At 36.3% G+C, this 25,147-nt stretch overlaps 1 protein-coding gene across 15 annotated transcripts in view; it reads left to right on the top strand.

Moving 5' to 3' along the window:
• The window catches only part of PHF21A (PHD finger protein 21A), a 185,197-nt gene that overhangs the window by 9,520 nt on the left and 150,530 nt on the right, over positions 1–25,147 (top strand). For 2 of the 15 annotated variants that reach the window (XM_040259083.1, XM_040259084.1), the window contains exons 2-3: positions 19,591–19,631; positions 20,989–21,100. The gene's annotated coding sequence lies outside the window, so the exon portion shown is untranslated. Of the gene's footprint in view, positions 1–9,366; positions 9,435–9,487; positions 19,632–19,725; positions 19,773–20,973; positions 21,101–25,147 lie in introns of those variants that run through there. The other 13 variants (XM_040259088.1, XM_040259087.1, XM_040259096.1 and 10 more) reach the window with 10 other exon arrangements.

Genomic DNA, 25,147 nt, shown 5'->3' with positions numbered 1-25,147 from the left:
GATAGTGTCATAAATTTATGGAATCTGGTCTGATATGCTTCTACGTTATGAATGGTTTTATTTATTTTATATTAACTCATCTTTTCAAGACCTAATATTAAAATGAAATTAATTCAGTGGTTACAAAGATGTTAAATTCTAATGGCTAAGTGTAAGGGAGAAAATGGTCTCTGGTGTTACTTGACCAGTGCAGGAGGTTTGGATGAATTCTTATCTACATTTTATGGTTACACTCTAAAGTTGGAAATAAGGAGAGGATGTAAGAGGAGTGAACCTGGGCAGCCATGTGTAATTATCTATAGAGTCCTCTGACACACCTAAATTATTGAGCACAGTTTTCTATCTTTTTTTAAATGAAGTGTCCCAGACCACTTGTAAATGAAACAGTGTTGATAGTGTCAGAAGACCTGGGTTTAAGACCAGTCCTGTCACTGGCTGTACACTCTTGGGAAATTCATCCTAGCTGAGCTTTAATTTTCCCAGTACTGTAGTAAAATCGGGATAATGGTGAAAGCCTGCTTCACTGTTTTCCTAAAAGGATGAAATAATACTCCTGGATGTACTTTACAGACTAAAGAAGTACATAAAAATTTGAGTTTTTAATCACTAATAGATGGCTGGATTTTAAGATATTTGTCTGTATTATGTTAACAATGTTAATATTTACAAAATTGAAATATATGAGTTAGACTCATAATTGGTGATATGGATCACCCTCCCCCACCATGGCCGACAGACAAGTTCTTAATGTGTTTGCAGTGTAGTTCTTGTGTGTATATATATAAAAATATCTTAAGTGTACTGTGTGTTACATTATTGAAAAGTTTCAATTATGGCCTTTTATGTTGAAAAATGTTCTTATGTGTTAATATTCAAACTTAAATACATATATTTGTTCTTAGACAAGGGCATGTATATAAGATTTTAAATGGTTGGCAAGTGGTGAACAGTTTTTGTATTTTGGGGTTATCTGTTATTATATGTTTATTGTGTTTATGAGTATGCTTAGTACTAGCCTTTTTACATATAGTATCTCAGTTAATTTTAGTCCTCACAGCAATGTTCTGAGGATTTGCTGTTGTTAACCTACCCCCATTTTACAGATGAGGAAATGAAGGCTTCCCTGAGATTGCATACATAGCTGTGATACTATGTTAATTCAAGCCCGAGTTTGATTCCAGAGCCCCTCCTTTTAAGTGTCTGTAATGCCGTACGAAGCTCTGTAATTCCTGTAGAAGCTTAGCAAGTGCGTTACTAAAGGAGTTTTCAATCTACCGAAATGGCCACAGCTTTGACATATCCTTTTAAGAATGAATGTTTCATCTGATTTTGTTGGGTTAGGTTGAATGTTTTGGAAATAGTAAGTAGTGGAATGGAATGGAAATGAAGGCATTTGGGATAGTGTATTTCCTGTCCTAGGTGGCGCAGTGGTAAAGAATCCACCTGCCAATGTAGGAGACACACAAGATGTGGGTTCGATCCCTGGGTCAGGAAAATCCCCTGGAGTAGGAAATGGCAACACACTCCCATATTCTGGCCTAGAAAATTCCATAGACAGAAGAGGCTGGTGAGCTATAGTCCATGGCGATGCAAAGAGTCAGACATGACTGAGCACACACTGCCTGTGTCCTGTCCATCACTTTGTGCCCATTGCGAAGCACAGTGCTTGCTATGGAGGAGGGTCTAGTGTCCATTGCAAAGCACAGTGCTTGCTATGGAGTAGGGTCTAGTATCCATTGCAAAACACAGTGCCTGTTATGGAGTAGGGTCTAGTACCCATTTCTTAAAGGTTGCAGTCTGGGCACTGTTAGCATGGTAGGTTATCCATTTTCTTAGTAGGTGCAGATGGTTTACATTAGCTATGTCAATCAGTCCTTAGAACTGTCAGCATTTTAGAGGGTAGGATGGTAAGTGTCCTTTTTTTAATAGTTTATTTTAATATTTTAAAAATATCAAAAGGCAGAGAATTGGAGTTATAAAAATAATACTTGCAATACAGATATGTGTAAAGTAGAAAACAGAAGTTAGCCCATTTTCATCTACTTTAAATTTTTCCTGTGTATTTAACTATGTATAATGTTGTTGTTTAGTCGCTAAGTTGCTTCTTACTTTTTTACAACCCCATCATGGACTGTAGCCCGCCAGGCTCCTCTGTCCATGGGATTTCCTAGGTAAGAATACTGGAGCAGGTTGCCATTTCTTTCTTCAGGGGATCTTGACTCGGGAACTGAACCCATGTCTCCTGCACTGTGAGGCAGATTCTTTACCACTGAGCCACCAAAGAAGCCCCATGTGTAATGTATAAACATTTTAAAAATAAGTAAAATTATACCGTCATACTCAAAGTTTATTTTTTTCAGGTGGCTATTTTAAAAACTTTGGCTTGTTTTTGAAAATAAGGTTCAGATGGGAAATGGTAGTGAGGTTGGAAAGAGAAAGGTAGGTAAGATTTGTATATTAAGACTGTAAACCTCTAATGCCCTAGACTGATTATTACCTATGGGGCAGAAAGCATTTTAAGTTCTTTTTGTTTGAGTTGAGTTGCATGCGTGCTCAGTTGTGTTGACTCTTTGCGAACCCAAGAACTGTAGCCCGCCAGGCCCCTCTGTCCATGGGATTTCCCAGGCAAGAATATTGCAGTGGGTGGGCATTTCCTACTCCAGGGGATTTTCCTGAACAGAGGGATTGAACCCTTGTCTCTTTGCATCTCCTGCGTTGTCAGGCTGATTCTTGACCACTGTGCCACCGTTAGAAATGGTTGTCATTATTTTTTAAAAATTTAAAATGTCATCTTAAGTAAAATGACAACATTGTTTTCTGTCCTGCACAAGTAAATTAGGAAATACCACTTCAGAATTAAATTCCATTAGTTTGTGGGAGGGGAGTTCAAGATTGGGAACTCATGTACATCCGTGGCGGATTCATGTTGATGTATGGCAAAACCAATACAGTATTGTAAAGTAAAATAAAGTAAAAAATAAATAAATAAATTCCTTTAGTTTATTCTGGTAGTTATTTATAAGGAGATCAGTTGTGGTTTCAGATAACTTTAAAAAAAAACTGTAGTCTCTCTTTCTGATTGTTAGAAGGGGTTCATTCAACATTTATACAGTAAAGTCGAGTTTTAAAAGCAAGAAAATACTTGTGCTGTTTTAATAAGTAGAAACTCAAACCAGTACTGCTTAATGGGCATACAGATATGGCATACAGATATCCTGCCTAGGAATTAGTGTTGGTTGACCTCACCTTCATCCCTAACCCTACTTACTCAATCACCGTTGAATGCTATACTGGTAACCCAGCAATTTTTAAAGCAGTTAAAAAAAAAAGAAAAGTAAATAATTGGAAGTGCCAATAATTTAATGAGTACCAATAATTCATTTTTTCTGTTGTTATTTATATTTTAAAAAGCATACTGAAGACCTTATAATCTGCAGTAAATATCTTTTGATTCTAGCTTTGAGAGTTTTGACTTGTTGATAAGGTTATATTAATAATTCACCTTTGTAATTTTTAAGTTGAAAATTTTTATTTCATGGATAATAAGTTTTTCATTATAAAAGTTTAAAAAGTGTCTTTCTAATTCTAGAATGTGCTCATATCTAAAGTGCTTTGTAGGTCTTTAGATCCATATTTAGTGAAGTCCTGGAGCATGGCCTTTAAATTCTAAGAATTGGGTCTGATAGGGTGTAGCAGTTAACTAGTTTTAATAAGCCAAGTTAAGGTTATCTCTCATTGGTAGCTTCTTAGGTGCTTTTCATTTTGTGTGGCTTAGACTATGCTCTGGAGAGTATTTTATTTCTCATAATAATTTGATAAGTGCACAAACGACTCAGTATATGTCATGGATGGTAAAACTGAGGCAGAGACAAGAATTTGAGTAAGTTGATATTAATAGCAGAGACTAATTTTCCTGGCTTTCTTATTCTAGTTTTGGTCTTCTTAACCTGTAGTACCCAAACTTAAATATTATGGCCCCCATAAATGTGTATTTATATATAATTTCCTGAACCTAGTATTTTATGTATGTTATAAAACATACAGGAAATTAGAAATTTTAAAAACGATGAGATTTAAAAATATAAGTTGCAGTAATTTCTTCCGATGGCCCTCTTCTTTCTCCAGAGTGGGTGCACCCACTTGGAGACTGGCGGCCTAGGTAGGCCATTCTTCTGCAGAAGAGGTAGCCAGGGGGACACCTGGAGGACCATTAGTACAAGGTGTGGGGCTCTTTTACAGCTTTTTAATTTTAAAGCAACAGCCTTTCTTTCTGTGAAGGCTGAATGATCGAGAGTAAAGGCCTTGAGAGAGGTTAGCTTAAAAGACAGAAATATAGGCCCTGTTTGTTTTCTTCAGAGTTGACCAAAGGGAGAAGGCTGGCCTACCCTGACAGCTCCTACTCCCACTATGGAGATAGCAGTGCCTTTTTCTGTTGTTGTTAGGCAGTTTATAGAACGCAGGATAGCTTGGTAAGCGTCTTCTCTGTGCCTGATATGACGTAACATTGTGGAGTATGCAGCATGCATGTTAAGTACAAGTGGTTGTATTTGGCTTGTTGCTGCAGCAGTTTTGAGGCTGTCTTAAAAAGCAATTATCACTCGATAGGGTTGGATATGTGCAAATTATTGAAATCATCATTTCATGAAGACCAAACTTTGTAACTTGAATTATTCTATTTAGTATTTGTTTTCTACTCCCCCCGCCTCCCCCCACATAACTCAGAGCAGAATTCTTTTTCTGAAAGGAACAGATGCCGTTAGCTTATCAGGACCTGATACTAAAAAGCCCACAAAAATCTTTCTGCTGCTTATTCTCTTTATTTAATGTATATGCAAAGCATATTGTAATTATTGCTGTTAGAGGGTTTTAAGCTGATGGTTCCTCCCCACCCTTTTTGTCCTCAAGGGAGATAGATCAGGAATGCCAAATTGACAACTTGGTATAAGGAAATAATGACCACTGAAATAAAACAGGAGTTCAAATAAAAAGCAAACCAGATACAAATGTAGAATGAAAATATCTTTTAGTAAAATGTTAGCATGCTGTACTTGGAACAGATGCCACATTAATTCAAAAGAGAGCCCAGAAAATGTGGCAACTTTACGATGTCAATGGAGGGGGCTGCAATAGTTCCTGTTCTTATTGTGTCAAGTTCTCAGTACCTCCAGGTCCAGTCCTGTTATTCTGTTTATTTTCTGTGTATATTCCATGTTAATATTGCAAATATTAAATCCATGCTTAATATTTTTGTTTATATTATTAACTACATTGTCATATTAATAGATACTAGGGTAAAAGCCCAGTAACTTGTAATCCAACAGTAATGAATCTTGTTTTAAATATGCATATCAAGATTTGTAGAATCTGAGGCAAAAATGGACTTTTCTAGATACCCTTCAAGGCACGTATATGATAATAAGGTAGTCTAAGAATTGAAGCTTTCAAAGAGGCCTACTGCTTTTTGAATGTAGAATTTGGACAAGTTACAAAACTATGAGAATTTTGCATTTTTTTCTCATTTAAATCTGTAGTTATCATTGGACATTTGCTATGATTTTTAAGTAGCTTAGATTCATTCATTCCTTTTGCTGTGTTTTTTTATGGTGTTTGGAAAGAAGAAGATAGGGTGATGGAAAGGTACTATATGTACTTGGGTACTTCCAGAGTGACATTCATTTTATAGAGGATATCACTGGGACATCTCTGAATCACCTGTATTTTGCAGTGCATGGTTAGTGTGGGTCTGAGCGTGCAGGGAGATGGGTGGGGGGCTTTTAACCTGATTTACAGTGTGCTACTTCCTGAGCACTGCAGTGATCTAGTCACCAGGGGCATATCTTCTGTGCCTGTGAAGAAGTCTGGTGAGCATGCTTAGAAAAGCACTACTAGTTTTCTCTGTATTAGTTGAAGCATGAAGCCTTACAATTGACTAATTTTGTGAAAAGGTTAAAAGTTTTGTTTTCGGGCAGTTCAAACTAAGGGAAGTTTTTTAGCATGGCAGTAGAGCACAGTGGTTAAGAGTGTGGGCGCTGGAGCTGGAGCCAGTTGCATAGGCTCAAATCCTGGCTGTGCTCTGTGCAGTCTGGATTTGTATTAGCTCTGTGACAGATCACTTCATCTGCTGTGCCTCTGCCTCAGTTTCTTAATCTGTAAAGTTTGAATAAATAAGAGTACTCTCTGAGGTTGTTAGAAGGAATAAATAAGTGCCTGACAACATAGTAAGCACTAAATAAGTGGTAACTTTTTAGCTATTAGTCAAGACTATGGTATTTCCAGTGGTCATGTATGGATGTGAGAGTTAGACTGTGAAGAAAGCTGAGTGCCGAAGAATTGATGCTTTTAAACTGTGGTGTTGGAGAAGACTCTTGAGAGTGCCTTGGACTGCAAGGAGATCCAACCAGTCCATTCTGAAGGAGATCAGCCCTGGGATTTCTTTGGAGGGAATGATGGTGAAGCTGAAACTGCAGTACTTTGGCCACCTCGTGCGAAGTTTTGACTCATTGGAAAAGACTCATGCTGGGAAGGATTAGGGGCAGGAGGAGAAGGGGACGACCAAGGATGAGATGGCTGGATGGCATCACTGACTCGATGGACATGAATCTGAGTGAACTCTGGGAGTTGGTGATGGACAGGGAGGCCTAGCGTGCTGCGATGCATGTGGTCTCAAAGAGTTGGACACGACTGAGCGACTGAAGTGAAGTGAACCTTAATTCTAGACTTGTTCTCTTCTCAGGGTTTGAGACAAATGTTGCATAATGGGCAAAGAGCCTAAGCTTGGAAGTCTGACCTATGGGTTGGAATCTCAGTGTGTGTGTGTGTTAGTTGCTCAGTTACAGCTGACTCTGTGTGACCCCATGGACTTGTAGCCCACCAGGCTCGTCTCTCACCAGGAATTCCTGTCCATGGAATTCTGCAGGCAAGAATACTGGAGTGGGTAGCCGCCATTCCCTCAGGGGATCTGCCCAACCTATGATCAAACCCAGGTCTCCTGTATTGTAGGTGTATTCTTAGCATCTGAACCACCAGAGAAGCCCCTGGACTCTCAGTACAACCACTTCAAGTTGAGTGTGTGACCTTGGACTGATTATTTAATCTGTTTTTAACAAATATGTCTCCTGTACATTCATTCATTCCTTTTGGTGTGTTTTTTATGTGTTTAGGAAGAAGAAGAAAGGGTGATGGAAGGGTACCAGTGCTTCATACCAAGCATTCTGCTTTCACTTGGACTTTTCACTTTCTTTACTGACGACATAGGTACAATAATATTGACCTCTTTGGATTGACATGAAGATAAAGTGGGGCTGTCTTAAGATACTTCATAAGCTTGATTATCATTGTTACTGTTATTGTTGTTTAGTTGCTAAGTCATGTCCGACTCTTTGTGACCCAGTGGACTATAGCCTGCCAGCTCCTCTGTCTGTGGGATTCTCCAGGCAAGAGTACTGGAGTGGGTTGCCATTTCCTTCTCCAGGGGATCTTCCCAACCTAGGCATTGAATCCAGGCCTCCTATATTGGCAGACGGATTCTTTACCACTGAGCCACCAGAGAAGCCCGCTGTTATTGTTACAGTCCCACTAAAAGTTTATGGGAAAAGGGTAAATATGGAACAACTTAGTTAGAAATGAGAGCTTTTTCCTGAAATGTCATAAGAAAAGATATGTATGGGAAAAGTGACCTAATGAGTTCTTGTTTGTGGAAACTGCTAAGAGAAGTATAAAATACATGGGAGTATGTCAGTTATTACAGAGACTTTGAAAAGTATTTCAGGGCACTTTATATTTTTAAAACTCTTAGTGATGAAAGATTTTTTTTGCACCAAGATATTGATATTTGCTGTAGGTCACTTAGCATCAAGGCAGTAGCAGATTAGGCATTGTATTACAACTCACAAGTTCAGAATTCTAATCAGCTGGTCAGTCCATTGGGTCTACAGCCCAGGACAACTTGAGAACAACACATGCTTGGTATCGTAACTCATGGAAACAAATGTGGAACCTCAAAGATATAAAAGTGGCATAGGAATGCTTTCTAGTAATGATGGACACAGTTTATGTGTCTTTTTATTTTGAGCATTTTTTCCTGTGTGAAATTTCCTCTCATTTGGTGCCTGATTTTTTTCTTTCTATATTTATTTTATTTTCTTTCTATATTTAATCATCATGCGTTACCTATACTGAGCCTACAAACTGGGCCTGAGAACAAGTTGATTGTGAGAAAAGCCATACTTTGTCTCTGCCTTACAGTGATCTCAGAATTAAGTTTTTGAGTTTTAAATGTTTTTTGAGTTTTTAAGTGTACTTTTGAGTTTTAAATATATTCATTAGTATGTAGGTACATATAAGTATATCTATAGGTATGTATGTATCTGTTAAGTGAAACCAGTCATTGAGGGGAATGATCATTCAGTATGAAGAAGGATTAATTTTATTCATTTATTGCCAGTTTAGATCTGAAACCTTTTTCATCTTTGGTCTGTGCAGTTTTTTTCCCTGGGATCAACAAGTGTGTTTGTAATAGCTTACCAAACATCCTAAATACAGTATATGTTGCCAGTAGTGAGCATTTGAGTTAAAAAATAGAATAATAGCTTTCATTAACTTTTTTTTCTCATTTACCAACTGCACCACTGATAAAGGCCTAGTAGGTGGATAGAAGTCTTTATTCAATTTTATTTTGTCTGTGTTCCTAAAACATTGTTTCTGCTTTCTGAGCAGAAACTCCAACAAGGTTGTTTTGATAAAATGTTGTACTTTAGCTCGACAAATATTTTTTAAAATTAAGCAATTTTATAGCAGGTTGTGTAGTTTTTTTTTGTTTTTTCAATTAAAAACTTGTCGTACTTTGCAATAGCCAGAGTTTTGGGAAGTCAAGTTTTGTACTTTAAGAATTAGCATAACAGGTATATTGTGTGTTCTGTGTTCTCTTTATTTCAGTCTGTATTCAGGGTCTGTAAAAGTTGCTTCTCTTGGGTGAATGGAATTGTAAGAAGTTTAGAAGTGTATTTTATTTTAACAAACAGGGGAGTTAGAAGTGGACCCTAAATGGCCTCTTTGGGGTTGATTTAAAGAGTTACACAATTTTGAAAATCATGTCCCTGCCTCATTTGTAAAAGGTGGGCTACTTTTGACTGCTGTTCGGAGAAGGCAGTGGCACCCCACTCCAGTAATCTTGCCTGGAAAATCCCATGGACGGAGGAGCCTGGTGGGCTGCAGTCCATAGGGTCGCTAAGAGTCAGGCACGACTGAGCGACTTCACTTTTACTTTTCACTTTTATGCATTGGAGAAGGAAATGGCAACCCACTCCAGTATTCTTGCCTGGAGAATCCCAGAGACAGGAGCCTAGTGGGCTGCCGACTATGGGGTCGCACAGAGTCAGACACGACTGAAGCGACTTAGCAGTAGCAAACTTGTGCAGGAGCCTGTCTGGTTCATGGTAAGTCAGCTACTTTGCAGAGAGATGCTGCCATCACCCCCTCCATTTCTTTTGCTCTCCCCCTTCTTTATTATCTTTGAACTTTCATCTGTGCTTATGGCCATTCCCTGTCTGCTGTTCATCACTCCCTCCAAAGGAACCATCATCTTATTCTATTTCTCTTAAATACAGAACATTATTTCAATGATTAGTTTTAAAACAGAGAGACTTGTTATCATAGACCTCAAAGTTTGACAGCTTGTGAACCTCTGCATTTTGGCCCCTCAGCCAGGAGTTGGATAATAGCTTAAAATCACTTCCAAAGTAACCAAAGATTTGTGAAACATTTCATATCTGGACTAAGGGAGAGAATAGAAAAAGACCTTTTTACCTCAAAAGTTGCTTTATTATTTTCTGATAGGAGGTGAACTGGGATCTTAGAGAGGAAGGGGGTAACCTTGTTACTTAACCAAGATAAAAGAAATAGGAAGCGTTAATTTGTTAGATTGCCCTCTGTAGTCCTGTGGACCTAATTGGAGAAGAAAATGGAGAAGTTGGTATTGCTTATTCTGGACGTATTTTGATTTATTAGTAGAGAGAGGGCTAATAGAAATTCTTTGGTTTGTAAAATACAAAATATGGCTAAAGATACTTTGTTATTAGGCATTGATTGTTTTCATTTCATTGTTGGTAATTACGCAATAGCAGATCCTTTCCTTTTCAGATTTCTCCTGTGATTTTTGAACTGTTAACTGAATTGTTTTGGTAAAAAAAGTAAAACTTGGAAATTTTAGTTGTGGTTACATGTAATGGGTATGTTCGATTTAAATTCAGTGGCTTCTAAGGTCTGTACCAAGCATTTCATCCATTTTTTCAGTTACACATAGAGAAAAACATATTTGAGACAAGAGCCTTAACTTTATAGGATTTCTAAAAACTTTTTATGGAAATTTAAAAACATACACAGAAGTAGAGTGAATATTAGCAAACCCTACATACCTGTTAACCCAACTTTAACAATTATCAACATTTGCCAAACTTTACATATAAGAAAAATGATTTTACGTTTTTAGAACATGTATTACAATAGATATGTTGGTATACTCAAATGAAAAGTATGTGTCCTGGAATGTTAACTCTTTACATACATTGTAAATTTACTACTGGTAATCATCTTTTAGGATAATGTTGTTTTCATTTGTTTTTTAACTTACTGAAGATGTCTGAACCACTATCAACTTAATAGAGGACCATATCTACTGGAAAGATTTTAGTTTTCTTCTCTGTCTTTTGAAACTTAAGATGATTAGTTTTGAATTTATTGTTCTTAAGAGTTGCATTTAATTTTATGAGCACTTCCTGTCTGCAGGTTTTGTGTGGACCACCACAAATGGCCATTTCTAGTGTATGTTGGGCAATATTTGTCAGCTTATAGTGGAAAATCGCCAAGTCTTGTTCTACACTTTCTCTTGCATATTCTATTTGTACTTACCAAAATGTATGTGTTGATTGACTAGGGAATATACACTGTAACTGTGAAATAGTTTATTGAGGAGGGAATTTTGACTCCCTGCTATCCCTGGACCCGGTAACAGTTTTTAAGAACTTAGAACTTAAGTTACTGTTCATTTCTCTTTGGAGGAGTAGCAAGTTGTGCGTGTGTCTGCAATTTTGGGTGCTGTTCGTTAGCAGTGACTACAAGGTGATGATAGGCTTATTTCTAAATTTCCTTGCTTTTATTAGTTTAAATTAGACCCGTAGGGGTAATTATGCCACCCCAGTGCATGAGGAAGCAGTCATTGGTGGTTGTGCGTCTAAACCCGTGTACAGTACGTTGGAAAGATAGCTTTTAATGTTATGATGCTGTTTGGCATATTTAGTTTAGTGCAAGGAGTGCATTTATTTAACAGGACTCTTAATAAACTCCCACTACACCAAAGACGTCTTTTAAAAAATTATCCTTAAGAAGACTTTGTAGTATTCCCCAGTAGAGTTCATCTAGAGCTGCAAAACCTTACTAAAATAAAACTTATTCCTTTAACCGGTATTCATTTAAGTGGTTTCTCTGTACTTGGTTTCCATGGAAATAGCGAATAGCTAACGTTATTTATAAGGTGGAAGTAAAATAGGGTGCCTAATGGGACCCCATGCTGCTCTGATGAAGAGACTTAGGAAAAAAAATCCATGCTCATGGGATTTTTTTTTTAAACAGGTTTAATGGAAGCCCTGATTTCAGTCTTCGGTAACAGAAAATATTTTTGGTTTTAAAGGCTAGCTTTAATATCAGGCAAACTTCTTTTTTGGTATGTATTGCTTTCACTTTCAAATTTTAGGACCACTTACTTATCAGCATGATTGAGACTTTATACTTCAGAGTCATGTTTCTTTGTGGTTTTTGTTTCCAGAGTTAAAACCCCCAGCATATTATAGCTGTTTCAATTTCTCATTGACATTTCAAACTACAGATAAAAAGCTAAATGTTCATTAATGATAGCAGTGATGATAAAGAATCAATATGTTGGACTACATAGTTTTTTTTTATTTAACTGTGAATGTTATGGAACCACTTAGTTTTCAGGCCTTAAGTCAGGGTTCTTTTTCATTTGTGTTGCGGAGCTAAGATCAGAAGAAGATCTTAATTTTCTTTGGAGGATAGAAATGGGGAAAATCTTAATTTTTCTTTCTTTAAAAAATGGATTGTTGCCAAAGCCATTCTAATTGAAATAAATGTTAATTCTTTTAGTAAATGTGGATTAGGAATAAACCTTGGCTTTTTCCTTACTGCTCCGGTAAGGCCTACTCTTAGTTTTTGTAGGCCTTCAGCAAAGCCTTGCGTTTTTTTTTAAAGCCCTTTCATGTGAAAGAATATCACTCTCTTTGTGTGTGTGTTTGTGACTGGGGTGTGTGTGTGAGTGCATGTGTGTGTCTCACTAATTTTTCTGTGGCCTGAAACACACCTGCTCATTTTTCAGCCTGGTGAGTACAGCAGTGATGTGAGAAGTGAGGCAATATGAGACACAGTAAGGTGCTGTAGTTTTTATTTTAGTTTTGGTTGTCTTTGGCAGCTTGTGATTGTTATCTGTTTGTCTGGAAGTGCTTTGTGATTATTCCAGGCAGTCTGTGCAGCAGGAGTTTTCTTCTGTGCTTTTTAAAGGCAAGGATTGCAGTGCACTTAGGGCTCCATCGGGGGAGGAGTTTTTGTTTTGTGTGTGTGTGTGTTTCTTTGGACAAGCTTCTCCTACAGTTGGGGTTCCTGTGCTCTAATGTAGAAAATTCTAGTTGTTTTAACCCTGTTGAATTTTTGTGTGAGATATTTTATCTCCAGCAATTCACTAGTTTTGTTTTGTTTTTCCCACCTGTGCATATTGGTGCTATTTTATAAAATTTCCCTTATGCAGTAATTGTTCTTTTAGTTTAGCTTTTTCTTGTGTATTTTTAAAATCAAGTGTTTACCAGTGACCTTCCTTAGTGACTTTTATTTGAATGATCTTTATTCTTTAGAGACATAGGAATTTGGGTCTATTATCCCATCTCTGAGAGAACAAGTCCCAGTAGTTGCAGTTAGTGCCACAGAAAGGGTTTTCACAGATTCGGTGCTGGGCGTTGATCCTCCTCCTTACTTGACACCCAGAACTCCCATTAGTGTTAACAGGAGGCACTGGCTTAAATCCCTATACACCAAGATGAATACAAGCTCTTCTGTAATGCTTTATAGATACCTCAGTTGTTTTTTGTTGATGATGGCTAGAGTGTTGGTCCTGAGGTTTACTGATTATTAAAATAAGAGTTTGAGTTGTCTTGGGATATGGGGTGATTTACTAAGTCTGATCTGTAATTAAGAAGGTTATGTTATGATGATTAGACTCAGAAAACATTTACACCTTTGTGCACTGTGGAAGCTTGTGAATAAGGAATTTTGTACTTTATAGCATGATGAAGCAAGAATTCTCCTTTCCATTGATTTTTTTGTAATATATTACTACAAAATAAATGATTTTTACAAGTTTTTGTACGTATTCTAAGAATTTAAGTAACTTTTTTTAAAATTTGTAATCTCTAGCATTTTAAGACTCTTGTCAGCTAATGTTGCTAACATTCTTCAAGCATATAGAAGCTAATAATGTGCACTGTCTTAGAGCGTGGGCATTGCAATTACTGGTCAAGTATTAGATAATCACTGTTTACTATGCCTATCTGAATTGTGGATTTTTATTACTTTATTTATGCACAGTGTAATGGAAGGATTCCTAGATGGAGAGCAGTAAATCTGGGTTTTAGACTGGGCTTTGCCTCTTATAATCTTTATAGCTTGTGGCTAGACATCTAGATTTTTTGGACCACTGTTCCCCTTGAAATGAAAGTATGGATCTGGTGCTCTAGGGTGTCCATTCTAGCTTTAGGCTATTTGAAGGCCTACTTTCCTAGGTCCTGAAGGTAATAGAGATGTATAAGGCAATGGTTTCTAATCTTGGCTCTGCATCAGAATCTTCTGGAGGAACTTAAAAAAATTACAGATATCTGGGCTCTAAATCAGACATAATGAATTCAGAATCTTTAAGGGTAGGGCATGTGAATCTATACATTTTTTGAAGTTTTAAAGTTACCTTGATATAAGTTTGAGAACTGCTTGTGCAGGACATTATTTCTGTTCTACACATGTGGGGGATGTGTGTGTGTGTATAGTTAGGGAAATGAGACGTGTAAGTTACAGTGTGAGATAGTACATGGTTAAATTCTAAGATGAATGAGGGTGTGTGTGTGTGTGTGTGTGTGTAGTTAGGGAAATGAGACATGTAAGTTACAGTGTGAAATAGTACCTGGTTAAATTCTAAGATGGATGAGAAAGATGATAAACACTTCGCGAATTAAAAGAATGGAGAACTGGGAGTTGGAAAGGCTGTTAATCAATGAGTCTTCATCTGGCTCCTAATGGTTGAGTAGGACTTGGATAGGCAGAGAGAAGATAAAAAAAGGGTATTCTTGGTGTAAGAAAGAATGTCCCTAAAGTGAACGTTTGGGGAGGGGACAGTTCTGATGAACGTTTTAATCTTTGTTTTAGTATTCTACTCTTGCAGCTGCTGTAGTTTTTCTGACATTTGAGGAAGTGAACTGTTGAAGGTATTTGATGGGAGAGAATGTTCCAGAAGAGCCCTGAGAAGAGAACTTGTTAGGAGTTTTTGAAATACAGAAAAGAGGCCAGGGTGGCTGGAATAAATTGAGGAATGGGGAGAGGGAAGAAGGTGAGGTCTAAGAGTAACCGAGGCCCACATCACTAGGGCCTGTGGCCGTTGTAGACGAATTCAGCTTTTTCTCTAAGCATGATGAGAAGCCATTGGAGGATTTTGAGCAGAGGCATGACTAGATCTGTCTTTTAAAAAGGCTACTGACAGACTAGACTTTGGAGGACAAAGATGGAAGTGGGGAGGCTGGCCAAGTAGGAGGCTGTTGCAATAACGTAGGTGAAAGATGATGGTGACTTGGACTAAGGAGGTGCTAGTAGAGTTGAGACAAGTGGTCACAGTCCCATGTATTTTGAAGGCAGAGGCAAGAAGTTCAGTTATTGGACTGGATGTAGGATATGGGAAAGAGGAGTCAGTGATAACTTTAAGATTTTGTCCTGAAAGGATGGAGTTTCCATTTACTGAAATAAGGATGACTCTGGGGAGGAAGTTGGGGGATAGGTAGTCAAGAGTTTAGTTTTAGATTTGTTGAGCTTGAGAAGCCAATTTGACAGGTGTCAAATGGGCAGTTTGATATGATATGTAGGTTTGGAAATAAAGGGACAGGTCTTGGCAGAGATACAAACAAATTTTGGAGTCACCAGTGTACAGATCCTTTTATAGCTATGAGACTGGATGAGTTTACCTAATGGGAAGAGTTCCAAGAACTGAGCCTTGGGGGAGTTCAACATTTCAGGTCTTGAGAGGTGAGAAAGAACTAGCAGAAGAAACCCAGAAGAGTGCCTAAAGAGATTGGGAAGAAAGTGAGGTGTGATTGGTGTCCTGGCAGTCAAGAGAAGAAAGGATTTCATGAAGGAAGGGACGATTAACAGGGTCAGATAATACCGTGTGAACAGGGAAATGAGGGCTGAGACTTAACTGCTGGATTTAGCAACAGAGAGGTCACTGTTCTAGACAAGACTGAAGGAGGCAAAAGCCCTAATGGAATGGGTTCAATAGAGAATGAAAGGAGAGGAACTGGGGACAGTGACTTTTGTTAACTCTTTCAGGGGGTTTTGCTACAAGTTGCAGTGCAGATAATAATTACAGAAGACAATAACTACAGAAGAATATGGAGTTTTGGAAGGCTATTTTTTTTAGATAAAAGAAGCAAAATGATCCAGTAGTGAAAGAAAATTTGATGTTTCAGGAAAGAGAGGGGAGAGGGATGCCCTTGAGAGGGTGAGATTAAGAGGGCTTGGGGCAAGAGGGATGATTGTGATATTGGGCTGCACCTAAAGGACTAAATCTCCTTTAACAGGATTCTGCTTTTTCATCTGAGCATTTATTTGCATTTAAATTTATTTCAAACTTATTATACTCTCTGTTAGAAGTTAGGAAAGACAGATAAAAAGCAGTAAAACTTATCGTATATGAAATTAGTGTATCAGCTTGGTGTAGTAGAAGAGATTGAATCTTCTGTGTAAGGTGACATTTCAAAGTGTCTTTGAATGACAATTATCTGTGCTATTCTAGTCCCTTATCAAAATTTATGATTGAGCACAGACTATAAACTTAATTGTTCAAAATTTGTAATGGGGTGGATTTTAGCCTAATTTAAGACATAATCTAGTGTTGAACTTTTCCTCTGCAAAATTTGTTTTTGGTTTATTTATATTCTTCATACACGAAGGTTTTATATACAAAAGATATTTTCAAAGTAGTTATTAATCGCCTTAGATTTATTGATGATATTTAAAAATTTTATAACCATATCAGAAATCTGAATGATTCATTTCTTTATTGGCCGTAATTAAAGCAGCTACAGTACCTGTGAAGTTTCAGAGAGGAGGTGGAACAATCTTTAGTTTGCAAAAAATCAAGTGAAGTTATGTTAACAAGATAGTATTCATCTCTAAAAGTAAAAATAATTACTCCAATTCATGTGTGTTGAATGTATTTTTCAGGAACAAATCTATTTTAAAAATTTAAGCAAGTAAGGCTAAAATTTTGAACTACTTTAGCTGCAAGTGTCAAATGTATGTGAGAAGTTATGTGGACTTTCCAATCAACCTAGCCTGAGGAAGTCAAACTTGGATTTCAGACTTACATACATTTTGCCTATGTATGGTGTAAAAAGTACAAGTTACATGTAAATATTTTTGCTGCTAACTAATTTTTATTAAATTACAGAAATACTTGCTTTTCTTTTTTCAAATCAATATCCCAGTGGTAGTCAGTTAATAATCAGTCTTCAGAAGGAACACTTCGGATAGTTCTAATGCAATGTTTAAGAATCACTAGTCTAAAAATAATTTACTCTTTTTGGGTATCTGAACCTCTGCGAATCTTATTTAAGTTGTGGATCTTCTTCCCAGAATACTCTAACATTCACAATTTAGCATATAGTATTGTGGAGTTGGCAAACCCCTCTGAAGCCTATTCATGGGGATCCCTTAGGCATAAAGGAGTTCAAGTGTTAAAACAGCCCTAGAGAGCTTACTTACGTGATTTTTCTTTAAAATTTTATATGAAGGTTTCCTCCAAAATATTTGGTCAGTATTTATCCTAGTTTCTTAAGAGAGTAACAGCTGAAACTGGATAAGAGAAAGTGTGATCTAGTAGAAATGCCAGCTTAGTCAAAGGATCTCAGGGTCTGTATACTTTTCTCTTGCTTGATACCAACTATCTGTGTGACTTTCAGGGAAGTCACTTAACCTCTCAGACTTTGATTTCCATTGTGATTTCTGCAGTCCCTGCAAGCAATGTTACAAGTAGTTTTGTGGTAAAATTCCTTGTCAATTAGGGATTGACTCTGCTATTTATTTTTGGAGAAAATGCCCCAGAGATAAGGTGCATCCATTGCCTTTCTTACTGAATATGATTTTCAGAAGAGTTTATTTGACTATACCTTCTCAAATGCCATTTGTGTAAAAGTTGAAATCCCAATCCCATCCTGACCACTTTGAGTCTCAACATATTTTATACATTCTGAGTATAACCTATTGTTATGTATTGCAGTTATAATTCTCCAGTTCTGTGGATTGCTTTTTCATTCTCTTAAATGGTGGGTTTTTTTTTTTTTTGATGGACAGAAGTTCCTAATTTTTATTTGATCCAATATATCTATCTTTTCCTTTTCATTATATTTTAAAAGGGCAATCAACTGTTGTTATCCAAAGTCACTCATTTAACAAATAATGCTGTGGAGATTGATACATAAGAGATTATCTATCCCCAGCATGAAAGAGCTAACAAGAAATGCCTAGTAGGGAAAATGAGCCAGCAACTGAAAGTTAAGGTTCCACTCAATTAATTAATTTAACAAATATCTGCTTACCATTTACTTTGTTTTTGGTCACTCCACTTGGCTTGTGGAATCTTAGTTCTCTGACCAGGGATTGAACCTGAGCACAGCAGTGAAAGTGCCCAGTCATGACCACTGGACTTCTAGGGAGTTCTCTCTAAGGAGCCTTTACTGTTTGCCTGGTAGTCTTTGAGTAGTACAGATCTGTACTAAGAATCCACTTTTTAAAATTGACATAGAACATCATATTAGTTCTAGGTGTACACCATAATGGTTTGATATGGCTGTGTATTGTGAACATCACACATAGTTGGATATTTTTTTTTCCTAGTGAGAATCCACTTTTTGGTAGGGGGAGGCCATACCTTTTGGCGTGTGGGATCTTCGTTCTCCAACCAGGGACTGAACCCATGATCCTTGCAGTGGAAGCACAGAGTCCTAACCACTGGACCACCGGGGAATTCCCAAGAATCTACTTTTTAATAACCACATCATTCTACAGATCATTTTATAGATTTTTCTTTTGGTTGGTAATCATTCTAATCTTGGTGATTAAAATTGCCATGTATATGGACTTTAGAACTCTAGAAAAGTGCTGCTGCTAAAAGAAAGGCAGGATAAAACAGCAAATTGAATTTCTTTTGGAAATGAATGTTAACTGCATGAATTGAGGCCCTTTAAAATTATTTTACTATATGTTGGGTATGACTGTGCATGATTAAATACAAATTTGTGATTTGGATGAAGATTTTTTAAAATATCCCTTAAGGAAATGAGAATTTACATCACACCATTGGAGTGACATCAGTGGACAAATGTACTATGTTTAAGGCATAGGATGATATACATTTAGAGCATGGTATGTTGAGTTTAAATAAGTTAATACTAAAATACTAAGGAAAAAGTTTTAATTTTTGTTCACTAATTTTTTTAACTAGAAAAGTTTGGGGCAAGGACAAGTTAAAAATAAACAATATAGCTTGACATGAGTTTTCTGACCTTGAAATCAACTTAATGGAGTTTAGATAATCTTAAAAAACCACAGTTGATAAAAGCATCACTGAGCATAGATTGGGATCCCAAAACCTTGATTTTTCTTTTTTCCCCTGGCTCTATCACTGATATGGCATAGGGAAAGTCACTTTAGTGTTACGTGGTTCACAGTTTAAACTGGTAGGACTTTAAGAATGAAAAGTTTAATTTAAATTATGACTATACATATAAGATGCTTGAATTTTATAGCCTTATAAGACAGGTCCATTTCAAGATTAATTGAAAAAAAAGTGCCTTTTAAGTAGATCAGCCTAAGGGCCAACATCATTGGCCCTAATTTGTAAAATAAAGCAGCAAACAGTGAAGGTCATTTGTTGGGGATGTGGGTGTATTTCTGCATTTCTGTGTCTCTTAGGAAAGGGAAACTGTCAACTACTTTTTCTTGTCTTGAAAAGGCTGTGGAAAAGTGAAAAAACAAAAAACAAAAAACTGGAAAATTAGATATTCAATTGCCCTTGAGTTCTTCTCTTGTAAAAATGAAACTACCTATATCTTTCCTTATTTTTTTCTTTTGGGTTTTAAAGCTTTGGAGATTCTTGTGTGTTTTGGTTTTTTCCTCATGGAAATGAGATAGAAATCTTTAAGTTATCAGCTTTTGATGACTTGTCATAAGTCTGTGTTTGTAGTCTAATTCCATTTTCCCCTTCTTCTCTTATAGGGAACAAGAGAACTGAAGGAGAGGCAGTTTCCCCAAAATTGGTAAGTACTTTTTTCAAGCAGGCACACTGTGCCTGATGCTCGTTGGATGATAACTCAAATATTCAGTGACGTTTTTTCTTTTTTTGCAAAAAAGCTCTCTCCCAGAAATGCGAAAGGCTTCACTGTTTGTACTGAGTGAACGTGAATTTTTGTCTAATTTCACATAACCATACCTCAAATTCATTTGTGTTTCTAATAATACTGCTAGGCTTGCATGTTCCTGCATTCGATAACCTCTTAAAATGTAAAGGTCCCCTTTGCGGAAAATGTCCTTAATGCAGTGGTTAGGGCTGAAAATTCAGAAACCAGGAAATTCAAAAGTTAAGGTTCCCATTGTGTCTTGTATTACTTACTACACTGTTTAATTTGATGGCCTTAGTATATGTGCAAAAAGGCTAAGTTAATGTAGTTATGGGAAACTTGACTTTGAAATTGGGGACTCTTAGCATTTATATTACTAAATTTAATGTTGGTTTGGCCTCATGTCTGATGCTACATTTTCAGTGTATGTTTTGTATAATTCTTGAAGAGGAAGAAGTTTTTAAAATGAGAGAAATGTAGCAGTGTGGGTCGTATAGGCAAACATGTTTTTTCCATAGTATCAGTTTTAATGTCTACTTTAACAGCTTATAAATCATCACACTTAATAATTTATTTGAGTGTATAATTCACATTACACAGGGCATTCCAGTGTCTAAAGATCAGACAGACATTAACCTTATATTGACAGCATGTATTATGATAAAAAATTAAATTCAAACAAGATAACTGGAATAGGGTAGTCCCCTATTGCAAGGTACTTTTTTTTTTTTAATTCTTTCTCTCAAATGGTAATTCATTTAGTGGGTGGAGTAGATATTTAGTTGAGGCTTCTTTCATAACTTAATGGTCATTGAGGTATCTCTTACCTTTTAGGTATTGAGCTTTAAACATGAAAGGGAAGCATTTGAACCAGTTAATCTTAGACTATACTACCTTTTTATCTACTTGCCTTTCTCATGGAACCATTAAAAATAAATAGTCAAGACCCCATAGCCATTTAGTTTGAGATGCAATGGAGTCATATATTTCTTAAAGAAGAAGGAATGTTAAAGGCCTTCTCTTTGAACCGTTTACCAGGTGTGGCAGTTTCTTCTCTTAAATCCCTGACATACTGTTATTCAGATATATCCCTGATGTATTAAATTCTACATTTTAAAGAATGTAGCTCATATTTCTGTAATGTGTTCTGAGGAACTGTAATTTCCACAGAAATTAATAAATATTATTGAGGTGGGGTGGTGGGGAAAATGTTCTGTGGTCAAATAATTTGGAAAATGCTGCTTTAAACAAAGTTAAACAGGTTTCTTTACTGCAGGACTTCTCAGAACCTTTAATATGCTAATGTGCATTGTGAATCTCCAAGAGGGGGATATGATATGCAGCATTCTTGAATACTTCTATTGACAGGGAGCCCACTACCTCATAAGGTAACCCATTCCTTTTTTGTACAGCTCTAATCCTTAGCTCTTCCTTAAATTGATCTGAAATCTCTCTCCCATAACTTCCACTTCTGTTAAGTACTTACTAGTTATACCAAGACCACCGTCCTCTCTTATGTTCTCCTTTGTGTAGTAAAATACTTATCATTAAAAAGCATTCTGGTAAATACGGCAACCATTTCTAAAATCTTGACCTCATTGTCACTATGCTCTTATACGACTCTTCTCTTCAGCCTCCTTTATTTTGAATTTCTGTGCATTTTTGAATTTGCTGCAGCGTTCTTGTTGTCTGGTATAGTTGGGAAGAGTTTAGTAGACATGCTTAATTTCTGTAAAGAAAAGTAGCAGATAGAAGAGTGTATGTGTGTCTGCCAGGCCTGGAGCCAGGAAGCTGAGGTGGAAACTGTGTCTTAGAATGAACACTGGTGGTAGGAAGTGGGGCAGGACACTCACTGCAGCAGACGTGTGCAGAAGAGGGGGCTGTGGGGAAACCCTGACTTGACCAAAAATACCACTCCCTTGTGCTGGAATGGTATGACTTGTGCAGGTATTCCTTGTTTTTTTTTTTTTCTTTTTAACAAGGATCTGGCCCCCTTCCACCCAAGAAACCAAAGGAAAGATACATACTTTATACTCAAAGGCATTCATACTTTCAGATATCATTAATCAAATTGTGTGTGTATGTGTGTGTGTGTGAATTCAGTGGTTAAGAAGCATCAGTCTTACTAGCTCAGGTTTGTCAACACCTGTAATACCAGTACTTGAGCATAGTAATCTTGCCAGATTCAAAATGTAGCCTCCAACATCAAGTTCTTTGTGAAGTAGCATTTCCTATTGACCTGTGGAGTGTTACCAAAGAAATACCAGATGAAAATAAGAAAATAAACATTATATATATTTTTTAATGTCATCTTATTGATTCATGTTAGTAAATGTTAGTTTTCATAAGTTATTAAATTTTTCACATTTGTGATCATTTTTAGCCCTGTTAAAAGTTAAAGATATGTTTTATCTATTAGCATATTAGATACATAGTAATCAGTAAGTATTCAGTACAAATTGAAACCTGATATTTTAATAATGCTTCCCTGGTGCCTCAGGTGGTAAAGAATCTGCCTGCAATGTGGGAGATCCAGGTTCTGTCCCTGAGTTGCGAAGATCCCCTGGAGAAGGGAATGGCTACCCACTCCAGTATTCTTGCCTGGGGAATTCCGTGGACAGAGGAGCTATTTCCGTATTGTAGTAATTTAATTTTAGTATTTTAGTAATAAGCACGAGACAAGTAAAGTGAAAGTGAAGTCGCTCAGTCGTGTCCGACTCTTTGCGACCCCGTGGACTGTAGCCTACCAGGCTCCTCCGTCCATAGGATTCTCCAGGCAAGAATACTGGAGTGGGTTGCCATTTCCTTCTCCAGGGGATCTTCCCTACCAGGATACATAGATCTACAAGACTCTACTTTTTCATATTTTAAAAAATTAATTAAGCGTACTTGAAACACTATTTTGAGAGTATAGATCAAAAATGGAGTCTTACACCAAGTAGATACATGGTACAGAGAACCCTGAGCTGTTCATTTTTAAGGAATTCAGTTTGGGGGCACAATGTATTACAGACTTACTGTAGTTAAGTAAACTTGGTTGATGCAATGAGTTTTGATTGGGAAAAGATTTATATCAATTCAAGAACAGAGCAGTAATTTTGGTAATAAATTCAGAGTTGTAGTATTAATGCATTATTAGAATCATTATGAAAGATCTAGCAGTCATACATCTCCAAGCAGAACTGTAACCAGGAAAATGGTTAGAATCCCTTTCTTAGAGAAGTTGGAAATAAGAAAGCTTACATACTCTTTTCAGAAATATACTGTGTTGAGAAGTTTATACAAAAGTTTGTGTGTATGAGTTAAGTATGTTAAGAAAAGCATAGAACTTTACAGTTTACAAATGGCTTTTCATATAACTTCACCTAATTTAAACCTCATAATAGTTTTGTGAAACAGATGATTCTGTTCCCCTTTTTCTGATTTATAAGCAAACAAACCTAAAGCTGAGAGTGGTTACACAGTGAGTAAATGGAATCAGATGTTTTTTTTTTTTTTTTGAGACAGTGAATGTTCTTTTCAGACACTACATCTGCCCTTGTTTGTTTTCTTTTTTTTAGTGAGATTTGGTTATTTTGTTTGTTTGCTTGTTCGTTTGGTTTGTGGAGTTTTTATTTATGTGTTTTGTAATTTGAATGTGGGAGGCCATTAGGTGTCCCAGTGGTTTGACACATACAGTCTTGAATATAGTGAATGTTGGTATTTTGTGCTAAGCACTTGCCTTCTCTGGTGGTAGTACTTAGAACTGATGGGCAGCAAAAGGCTTTGTACCTCAGTAAATTATTTTGTAAGTCTCTTTATATTTACCTTGCAGAAGTGGATTTGTTATTTATAATATATTAGAATTTGTCAAAATATGATAAATCATCTTTTTATAAATTTTGCTTTCTTTATAATACTTTATATTACCTTCTATATTACTTTATAATACTAGAAACTGCCCCCAAATGGTCACCACATGGTGGCTACATACATTGTCTAAGCCCTCAAAGTATTTTTTAAAAGGATTCAACATGTGCTTGCATTGTTTTTTGTAGGCTATGAATATATATGTATATAACTTGTTCTTTAGGCAGAAATCAGTCTTTTAAAAATGCAGAAAGAGGCTTCTGTGAAAAAGAAATAATATTAAATGAATCTTCTAATCCTTCATATATTTTTCTATAATAAGTCACTACCTTTTTTAACCCTTCAGTTTTATCTTGAAATAAAATGAGTAATTGGCCTTTAGAGTCCTTGCCAAATAAAATTTCTTGCCTTTGTGTGTCTCTAATAAGCAGACAACAATCTGATGAAAGAAGTAAAAGCTGTCAGCTCCTCATTAACTTGAGTTGCAGGCTTCTTATCCTGTGAGGCACTCTCTGACATTTAGAACCTCCAGGTTAAACCCTGGCTTTACTTACTCTGTTCCTGAACGTTGTGTTTCGTCAGTATAAATTTTTCTGATGTTTTATCTAGCAATTCTAAGTTAATTTTTTGTTATATAAAAATAAGTACATATTTTCTATGGGAAAATTTGAGATTATTGATACTCTGAAAAGAAGAGAGTAAATAACCCTCAGTGCTACCACTCAGATATAACTAATAGCAAATTATAAAAGTGCCACCTGATGCAAACTCTAGACAGTTCAGAGTATTATTATTTTTACACGTCTGTCAGTTTGACAAAAATGTGTCTTAAGTTTACCTTTACATGACTCTCTTGAAAATAGATTTTTTTTCGTGTTGATCATTCTTATCTTCTGTGAATTGCTTTTTCGTAGCTTTTGAAAAATTAATTTGTAATTAATCTGTAAACACTCTGTGTAACTGTACAAATTATGTTAACCCTTTGTTTGTGTATATTGTAAATTCTTCATGTTTTTATGTTCCTGTTTATTTCTAGAGCTTATGAATTGAGTTGAGCTATGATGTTATAAAGTAAAATAAAGTGTGGCTTTTCTGTCATTGAAAATACCCTTCAAGGTGATTTTAATTTAATGAAAATGGTAGGGAATCATTTTTGGACATGCTTTCTGATGGGCTTAAAACTAAGTACTGTTTTCAGGAAGACCTCTAATACATAAGTCAGGAATTTGAGTAGGGAGATTATTTTAACATTCAAAATTATAGTAAGTGCATAGTTTTAACATTTGCTTTAGTATGTAAACCTAAATGACAACAAAAACCTTGGTCTAAAACCAATAACTTAATGATTCTGATATTTATGTAGTTCCAACAATTTTTAAAGATTTAATAAATATGTGGAAAACCTGGTTTGTTCATCAATATCATCTTTTCTAAATTACCTCCCCTAAACATACTACCTTTATGAAAATTTTTGGTGGGCAATATCATTGTACAATAATATCGTTTTCTAGCCGCCACAAATGTAAGTTTGAAGGAATTTTACACTTTGGAAACGTATTGTTTTCTTAAAAAAAGCTTGGAGTACT

The sequence above is a fragment of the Oryx dammah genome, unplaced genomic scaffold (genome assembly GCF_014754425.2).
Source record: "Oryx dammah isolate SB20612 unplaced genomic scaffold, SCBI_Odam_1.1 HiC_scaffold_17, whole genome shotgun sequence".
NCBI lineage: Eukaryota > Metazoa > Chordata > Mammalia > Artiodactyla > Bovidae > Oryx > Oryx dammah.
The sequence above is the reverse complement of the archived record's forward strand: the minus strand, read 5'-3'. Positions and strand labels throughout refer to the sequence as shown.